Source organism: Wolffia australiana, chromosome 7, assembly GCF_029677425.1.
Source record: "Wolffia australiana isolate 7733 chromosome 7, ASM2967742v1".
NCBI classification, from domain to species: Eukaryota; Viridiplantae; Streptophyta; class Magnoliopsida; order Alismatales; family Araceae; genus Wolffia; species Wolffia australiana.
In genome coordinates, this window is record NC_135841.1 from 3,531,075 (window position 1) to 3,541,189 (window position 10,115).

The 10,115-nt window shown below is 39.3% G+C and overlaps 1 pseudogene across 1 annotated transcript; it reads left to right on the forward strand.

Moving 5' to 3' along the window:
• The first annotated feature begins 375 nt into the window (after positions 1-375).
• LOC144705436 (putative mitochondrial-processing peptidase subunit beta, mitochondrial) lies at positions 376-2,913 on the forward strand (annotated as a pseudogene). Its single transcript, XR_013582040.1, has 4 exons — positions 376-846; positions 1,669-1,776; positions 2,259-2,423; positions 2,512-2,913. The product of XR_013582040.1 is annotated as a putative mitochondrial-processing peptidase subunit beta, mitochondrial (transcript).
• The last annotated feature ends 7,202 nt before the right edge of the window (positions 2,914-10,115 follow it).

Here is a 10,115-nt window from a genome sequence, read left to right on the forward strand (position 1 = left end):
TTGAAGAAATGGTAACTAAATTCAGCTAATTACTGATGTGTAATTCATAAATATACTAAACTTGCGTGCTAGCAACAGGATGACATTATGCTGGCAGGGGGCCCATTGACTAGGCTGGGCACTCTGAAGGCTGGGTATAGCACGTGAGCCCTCACTCGGCGAACTGGTGCGATCAGGTCTTCAATGCTGAATGGTCTCCCATTAGTGACAGTAAGTCTGCAAAATGTCAAACAACATATATACAGTTTGCTCGCTAGTAAAAGGATGTTATCAATGTGACATCACATATCTATACTACTATAATAGGAATTGGTGTACCCTTCTGGCCTCTGATTGGCTGAAAAGAGAGTGAGAGAGAAGAGAGAGTGAGAACCATTTGTCCTGCTCTACGATCCCCAAATCTCCTCTTCTCCCGCTCCCAGCCGCGTTCTCCTGCCCTATGATTGCCTGGCAAAGACCGTCAGCTCCAAGATCAAGCGATTGGCAGATCCCGACCCCTGATTTCTCTGCTACGGATCTCCCCACCCCGCTCTGATCGATCACTCCACCATCCTCTCTGCACCAGAAACGCAGGTCACCACTCTCAGCAACGGATTGAGGGCCACCACGGAGTCGACTCTTGCTTCCTGGACGGCCACCGTCGGGGTCTGGATCAACGCTAGAAGCCGGTTTGAGAGCGACGAGAGCAACGGGACTGCCCATTTCTTGGAGCATATGATATTCAAGGGGACTGAGAATCGGACCGCGAGGCAGCTGAAGGAGGAGATTGAGAACATGGGTGGGCATTTGAATGCATACACTTCTAGGGAGCAGACGACGTATTATGCCGAGGTTGCTTCCGAGGATGTGCACACCCATCATCATCCCATCCATCTATCTAAATTCTCTATGATTTATCCATTTCCACTGGAAGGAAAAATTGAAGTGGTGATATGCGAAGGAAAAATCATGGCTTAAGATGTTGGTAGAAGATGGGGGATCATCGAGGCAAATGATGCAAAAATTTTAGCCGGTTGAATCGTTCACGGATATGGTTTTGTAAATAATGGGAACTAGGGTTCCAGCGACCCAGTTCATCTCTCCCGTTGCCAGTACATTCGTCATCGGCTCGCTCGATAATGGCAAAGAATCAACATCAGTGGCGCGCCATAGTTTCCATTTTCTTGCTATTGTTAGATATTTTCCGAATAAAACAAGAAGAAAACCCAGAGTTTGATTTATTATATCATTTCTATGCAGAGAGGAATCCACAAACCATGCAGCGGTTCTCTTCCCCTGAATGGCACTGCATCAGAAGAAGATCACTCCGGCCTGGAGAATAGCGGTGATTCATCAAGACCCAATTTTCTTTTGCTAATCAACGGTGACCGAAGAACTTTTTCTTTCAATCTGTCCCGTCTTCTGATCAAGTAGACACTTTTTTTCCATCGTCTTGCTGCTTATTCTGGGCATTAACTATGATTTTTTTATTCCACCCATCCATTGTGATCCAGTATAAATTTTCATTCCACCCTGCTATTGTGATCACGTATAAATTTTCAGTCCACCCTGCCATTTTGATCAGTTTTTATCTTTTTTCGCATTCTTGACAACAACTTTATTGTCCATTCCACCCTATCGCTCTAGTCAAGTAGATGTATTCATCGTCTTTTTGCTTCTAATTCCGAGGATGTGCCCAAGGCGATGGAGATTCCTGCGAATATTCTTCAGAATTCGAGGTTCAGCTAAGCCCGCATCAATCAGGAGTGCGATGTCATTCTCCGCGAGATGGAGGAGGTTGAATCTTCTTCTTTTCCGCTTCTAATTCTGCTCGTTTTTTGGGATTTATGTCTTCTTTTGGCTCTTAAATTGTCTCCCGGTAGGTGACTCTTCTCTTCTATTCCAGTATTTTGATTAAAAACTGTCTGATTGAAATCAAACGGTCTTAATTTCATTTTTTTTTAGCTAGGAGTTGCTCCAAAATCACATTTTTAAATCAATGTCATCTTGATCTTGCTTCTTTTTCTTTCTGAAATCAGTATTTCTCTCAATTCAGTCAACTTAGACGACTCATCTCACTTTTTGATGTCAAAATTGAGGCAAAATTTATATTTTTTATGCGATTCTTTCCTGATCTTCGGTTGCTTTTTTGAAACCTGTATTTCTTTCAAAACAGCCAAATCACACGGTTTGATTGAAATAATACAGTTTTTAAAGGCAACTGAACAATTTTTATTCAATTTCATCCTAATAATTCGTTGTTCTTTCCTTCCTTTCAGGTGGAAGGTCAGGCTGAGGAAGTTATCATTCACCATTTACACGCGACGGCTTTCCAATAAACACCATTGGGCCGGACAATACTGGGCTCAGCCCGGAATTTCAAGACCATTACTCAACAACATCTGGTGGACTACAGATCAACTCATTACACCGCCCCTAGATTTGTATTTTTAATTCCTTCGATTAAAATTATGAAGACATTGTGGAATTTCAAGAAAATGTTTTTTTTATAATTCAATTTTCCATCTTCAGGTCATCTCTGCTGTGGGCGCTGCCAAACATCAAGACATTGTGGCTCAAGTGGAGAAGCTATTTACCAAACTTTTTGATAATCCCACGATAGCATCGCCGCTTGGGATTTTTTGACCACGATTGCTCTAAGTGGTTTCTTTGAGTGTTTGAAGATAGGATTTTTTATTGACCACGATTGCAGCTGATGGAGGAAATGTCCGGCGGCGTTTTGTAAGAGTGGAGCGAAGGAGCAATCCGCTTTCCTCCGACGGATTTTTGACGTTTTTCAAAATATGGTGATGATTTATTGTTAACATTTCTGATTGAAAGAATTCGAGATACTAATTTCCTTCTCTCCCAGGATGAGAATGTCCCTGCTTTCTCTCTCTTCTCTCTCTAGCCCAGGCGAGCATTGCGAGCTGGCCCCACTGGTAATAATAATTACCTTATCATTTAGTTCATAAGTTATATTATATTGATTTTATTTTTGTTTAGATATAATGTAATTAGGTTACCTCTACGATTTAGATTTTTTGATATTTTTATTTCATATATTTTTTCAATTTTGTACCCATTTTTATGTTTAATTCTTCATTTTAGAAACATTGAATAATATTATATTCATTTTATACATTTTAAATATTTTATCATTCTCCGATCATCCACTGCATCAAATAATGATTCGTAAGAAATGAATCTTAAGAATACTGATATTCCATTCCTACATGTTGGATTTAAAGTCTGAGTATGTAAAACAAATAACTCTATTCATGATTCAAAAAAAAATAAGTTTTCACGTTACTAACAGAATGTGTTAAATAAGATATCACCTGTAATATTAATTGCCTTATTCATAAGTACATATATAAGATTAAGCTCTAGGGGACTTATTTTTACACAATTCCTGAATGTGTGAATTAAGGAATGTTCACAGCAATGCATGCCAAAATAAGTGGTGTCATCAAATCACAGTAGGTCCTAATCAACTAGGTGACTGATTATAAGTGAAGATAAGATTGCAGCCTTAGTTGTATTAAAAGGCTACTTTGACTGTGGTAAATAAGTCAAATCATGTATTTAGGTATTTTATTTCTATGACATGAATATAAATAATTCAAATATTTTCTGAAATAGATTCCATTTGATTTGTTTGATAACTTTTAAGTTATTAGTTACTACATTTGAGTGTTTAATGCTAAATTTACTCATGATTTAAAGTATATTTGATAACACCCTAATTTCGGTTTTTATTTCAAGTAATTTAGCACAATTCAATGCATTTAAAAAGATTAAAAGTGTTTCTTATCTTATATTTACATGAAAATACTGTTTTCAAGTGTTTTATGATTTTTTCCTCATTTTTGGTTAATTTTATGAATTTTAAGGGATTTATTTGAGCTTGAAATAATTATTTTGAAATGAAAATGGCAGGTTTAATATCTAATTTAAAGCTTTATTAGTATGGGGATGAATCAAGGAATTTTTTATAATTTTCTAGGATTTTTTAGGATGTTATTGGATTTTTCTGAGATTTATTTGAGGAAGAAATGAATTTTTATGAAGAAAAAGGATATATTTACAAGGAAAAAATAAGTATTAAGATTATTTTCAAACTTTGAAGGGCTTTTTGTAAATTTTAATTGCAATGATGCCCTCAAAAACAGCTCTCGGTCGTGGTTGCAGGCGTAAAGATATTATGTAAACTGTTCTAGGGTTTTATTGCAATTATTCTGTTTTAATGTTTTTAGGAGAAACCAGAGGAGAGAGAGTGCGCAAGGGGCATATACACAATTACTTTTGGGCGGCGTTCATCAGCAATTCCAGGCTTTTTAAAAGACTTTTCTGTAAAAAGGAGAATTCAAAATGCGCCAGCCAATGAGAGAACGACATGTCATGGCGTGTTAAAAAAAGAAATAAATAAATAAATGAATTTAAATCCAATGGATTAAATTGGTTTAAAATTCATTTATTAATAACTTTCGATCCTGAAGTCCGATAGAGATGATTTTTTTATAGATTTGCTCGTCTTCATCCCCACTTTCTATTTGTACAGTTGGATCATTCAGATCCAGCCTACATTGATAGATAAAAGTTAATTAATAAATGGCGGTAAAATGGTGATTTTGACCATGTAACCTATGTATAAAAGCTAAATTTTGAGAGGGGGAGCTCATTCTTGATGGTGCTCTACCACAGCTGCAAGACAGAGAGGAGCTCCAGCTTGGATCAACCTATTTGGTACTTTTTTCTTCTTTGTATTTGAACTTTTGGTGTATTTTGGATGTTGTTAGTTGAATTTCTTAGTCTTTCTTCTTGATCCCTGTCTGAAATTCTAAATCTCTTGGCTTGAGCGGAATGTACAAGCCCTGACTAGGATTTAGAGGAGAAATTGAGAGATTTCCTAGCTATTCCAAGTGCATATAAAAGAAAACTATAAAATAACTGATAAAAAGGGTGAACATTCTAGGATATTAAAATTTCCATTTCATTATCCAATAGAGTAGTTATTAATGAAACTTCAAACCTAAAGAACCAACCAAAACACTTCTAAATTTTCTTCTTAATCTCTCTAATTGAATTCTTTGATCCTTTAAATTGGATCAATTAATTCAACTCAATCCCTTATGTCATCTACTCCTCTCATCTCTTCTACCCCCCATTCCAAATTTCTCATCTAATTAGGGTGATTTAATCACTGTTGAAGATTAAATCAACCCCAATTAGGTTCAACTTATTCAAGAAGAACATCAATTGGATTCCTTACTAGCTTCCCTTGGACAACACTCATACTTATCACTACACATCTTAAGTAGAGTTTTTATAAATTTTATTGTATAAGCTAAAATTGACCCCTAAATTTTGGCTTATCAATATTAATGACATAAATATATTACTATCAAATATTAATATATTGATTAAAATGATCTTGTAAAAGTACCTAAAACCTAAAAGTTATTTTAAAGCAGAATTCCTTGGCATAATGGCTAGTTTTTTGCTAATACTCATGAAAGGTATTTTTAATTTGTGCAAATATTGTAAACATAAAAAGCAAAAATTAAAATCAATATTTTTTTTGCTTAGTCATAATCAATGCATACTTTTGAAGTTCTGAAAAATTATTATTGCACCCATTCCATTCTCCTTGCCCATAAAAATCACTGTCCAAAAGCCAAATAGATTTTCAAGCAGTTTGTTATCATTCTTTGATAATTTCATTTGTTTTTAACATCAATCCAAGTCCATAGAACTTGGAATGGTGGTTTTCAGTACAAGGTATTTGAAGATTCAAAGGAAAGAAGGCTGTATCCAAACGTTGCAATTATGCGACTTTGTGATAAGTTTATAAATTTTAACATAATTTATATTTGATAGTAATATATTTATATGCGACCTTGTCCATATAATTTATATTTGATAGTAATATATTTGATAGTAATTATATATATATATATATATAATTTATAATGATGTATATATATATATATATGTATATCATTACGAAATTCTAATGTAACACGATGCGCTGGGATCGGACGGCTCTTGTTACAACACAAGGAGAGGTGGGCTGATCAGTAGCGCGGCACCACAAGGCGGCCGCGTTGGTAACGATGATGGGATGAGCCTCAGCTACAGCTCGTTATAGGCGACAAAGACTGGCATCGACAGTGCAGAGCAACGACAGTATATCTTGCGACGACATGTACTCTGCGGCGGTGAAGTAGCGGCGACATGTCATCCGACAATCGTCTCCTTTGAAGCTTCTCTAGGAGAACGTATCGGCAGGCATAAGACGGCGTAGAGGTGCAGCGCCATCGTGTGGCTGCATCTAGCTACTATCGGACATTGGTGACGACGATGTCTAACGTCGCTTCTAGGGTTGTCACCTAGCTACTGGCAGATGGAGGTAGGCAAGGGAGGTGACGGCGGCAGCGGTTCATATGCGGTAGCATGTACTTTGTGGTAGTGAAGTGGCGGCAGCAGGTCGTCTGGCAATTTCTCTCCTCAAAGCTACACTAGAGAACACCAGGCAAGCATGTGGCGCATGTAAAATGTCAGAGGGCTCAAAGACGAGCGTGGTGGTGAGGACGATGGCGGCGCAGCTTGCTACAGCGATGGACTCGGAGGCGAGCATAGTGCCATGGACGATGATGGCACATGTAGGTCAACGGAGGCCGAGGCCGCCCTTGAGGCAGTCAAGGGAAGCCGAAGGGCAGCGGAGGCAGCGGCCGTGGCCGCTGTGAGCGATTGCGGCCACTACAGTCGGCGCTTGTTGCTGGCGGCGGCACCCGCTGCTTGCGGCTAGGGCGTTAGCCGGTGAGGCTGGTCTGGCAACGACGCCGGTGATGGCGGCAAAGATGATAGCGCCGACAAAGATGGCGGCAAAGACGACGGCGCCGACAAAGACGACGGCGGTGCTCTGGCGACAGTACAATGAAACTCTAGCTCCTCTCTTTGTCATAATGGCAATTTTATAAATAACTCAAACTCTAAGACTAATAATATAACTACCTAAAATATACCTAAAAAAACTAAAAGACTACATCTTGACTTTTCTTTCTTCACTTGGCTCCTATTCTTACCAAGGATACCCCTCCCATCTTATAGGGGAAATACAGGCCTTCTTCCTTAGAAAAAGGAAAGAAGGCCCAAAAGTTTAAAGGGAGGGCCCAATTAGGAAAAAAGAAAATGGATACACGCGCATGCTAAAGAAAAACAAAGACGATACACTTGTAAGGCTGGATGGTCCCCCATCGAATTCTGTTTTCTTGCTAGTTAACAAGATGTTATAAATATGACACCACCTGTAACATTAATTGAGATATTTAATTTTTCATTAGTTATACCATATTGATTTTATTTGTTTTTATCAATAACATAATTTGGTTAGGTCTACAATTTGGAGTCTTGGATATTTTATTAAAAACATTTTTTTTAATTTAGTACCAATTTTGTTCAATGTTTATTTCTTACTTTTACAAACATTTAAATATATTATATCTATTTTAACACTTCATATATTTGCTTATTTTTCCTATCACCCACTTCACTAAATGAATGATTCTTTAACAACAACGGATATATGTTGCCATGGGAGTTCTACATGTTAGATTTAATGTATCTATAAGTTGGTGTGATAATACCTGGATGTCAGCTGATATATCAGTTGCCTTGTTGAATAGATTTGTCACACACATACTGTAATTCTTTTGTCTATTTATTTGGTCATCTTCTATCTTTTGGATATTTTGATTGGAAATATTTAGTTCTTACATATTTTGTTTAATTTATTGCTTTTTGGAACATCTAAATAAGTTATATATTTATGTTTTTTGGAAGTCCATGGAGACGTACTACTTCATTGAAAAATAATTGCGCGACATGTGAAGCATCGGAAGTTTTAAAGCAGGGAATGAAATGAGCCATCTTTGAGAAATGATCCACAACAACCATGATGGAATCATGGTGTTTGTTCGTCCTCGGAAGCCCTAGCACAAAGTTGATGCTCACATCATCCCAAGGTTTCTGAGGGACCGGTAGTGGGGTGTAGAGGCCAGTATTCTGTTTGACCTGTTTAGCGAGAGCACATGACATTGGGAAACTATATTCACTACATCTCGCTTTAGGGAGGGCCAAAAGAACCGATGCTCGACCATAGCGATGGTTTTATCCCTCCCAAAATGACCACTAAGGCCTCCGGCATGCGTCTCCCATACAAGGAAATCTCTAAGAAAGGACCGGGGAATGCATAGGCGACGTTCATAAAATAAGAATCCATTTTCTAAAATATAATCTTTGTATTCAGGATTCGGATAATTATGTAAAGTATGTAGAATGGGAGCAAAGTCTGGGCAATCAGGACATAAGTCCTTCATCTGTTCAAATCCAATAACCTCGACCTTCATAACATTCAGTAAGTGTACTCGTCTACTCAAGGCATCGACGACCCTATTTTCAACACCTCTCTTGTGTTTGAGCACAAAGGTATAGGACTGGATGAACTCAACCCATTTAACATGTCTAGAATAATTTCTGATGAGAATGGAGATACTTCAAAGCTTCATGATCGGAGTACAGAACAAATTCCCTAGAGAGTAAGTAATGACGCCAATAAGGTTGCAGCGGACAATTCCCCTAACTGACATAGATGGGTCGTGACGAGGAAGAGATGGTGGGTAGTCGATGATGACAATGAAACTCTCTAATCCGTCATCATACACAAATTCATCGACAACATAACTCTCAACTCTGTACTCCTCCTCATCAATAGGTGTCTCATCTAGGGTGGGGTCGCTATCGAGGGGCTCCTGTCCTATGTGTAAGGCTCTTGATGGACATTGGGAAGCTCTATGACCTCGACCCTGGCATTTAAAACAAGTCAAGCCGGAAAGGACCGAGTTGTGCGGAATTGGGTTGAGGAGGGGCCCTATCGGTGGACTCAAGAGAAGGTGATGTACGAGGATTTGGTGTAGTAGACGACTGAGTCGGAGGGGTTGGACGATGTTCGGTGGGAGTACGAGTGGCGGTAGGAACTGGTGGTGGTGGTGCCGAGAGGGCTAAGGGAGGATTACGCTGGGTCACACGAATGGAATAAGAAGGGTTAGATAAGTGCGACCGATCGGTGAGAATAGGGTGATTGTACACGGGAGTATGATATAAATTCTGACAGAGCTCAAGGTCTTCTACAATCTGATAAGCCTGCTCTAGGGTGGCGGCTTTGCGGACTAGCAGTTCCGTCTCAAGATAAGGGTTAAGACCGGTTCTAAATTAAGAAATAACGACTCAGAGATTCTCCTCAACTGGACACCTCATATAGAATTCGTCAAATTGGGTAATGTACTTGGAAACCGGACGTCTACTCTACTGCAGTTTATGCCATTGATATAGGAGATTGTCTAAGTAAGCTAGTGGGATGTATTTCTCACGCAGTTTGTCCTTCATTTGGGGCCAAATATCTATGGGTGCCTCACAACGGTTATAAATTGAAAATTTGAGATTTTCCCAAAAGATTTTTGCTTGTCCCCCTAATCTCATCTCGGCATACTGGACTTTCTGCCACTCTAACATATTATAGCACTTAAAATAACTGTTTAATTTGGACTCCCAATCAAGATACTCCGTAGGGTCCCTAGATCCCTCGTAGTACGGAACATCGACTTTGACGCTACGCTGAATCTGTTGCCATTGGTTGTCGTGATCCGCACGGTGTTGATCACAAGGGGAAACCACATCCTCAGGTGGATAAGGATCATCCCTATCCGGACGATTCCCGTTCCATCCACGATACCGATCGTCAGGCGGATAAGGATCATTCCGTGGGGGATAATTCCTATCGCGCTTTGGGATCCTCACCTCCGGTGGATGGTAATCATCTCCGGGTAAACGATTTCCATCATGCATCAGGGCTCTATCCACAGGTGGATAGGGATCGTTCCATGGGGGACGACTCCTATCCTGGCCTAGGGTCCTAGGCTCGGGCGGATAGTAATCGTTCCGTGGGAGACGATTACTATCACGGACTGGAGTACGAATCTTAGGAGGAGTCTGATCGTCTCGCTCGGGACGATACTGATTTCGGCTCCCGGATCTATCCTCGGGTTATAAAGGATCATCCTGGTCGCGATGAC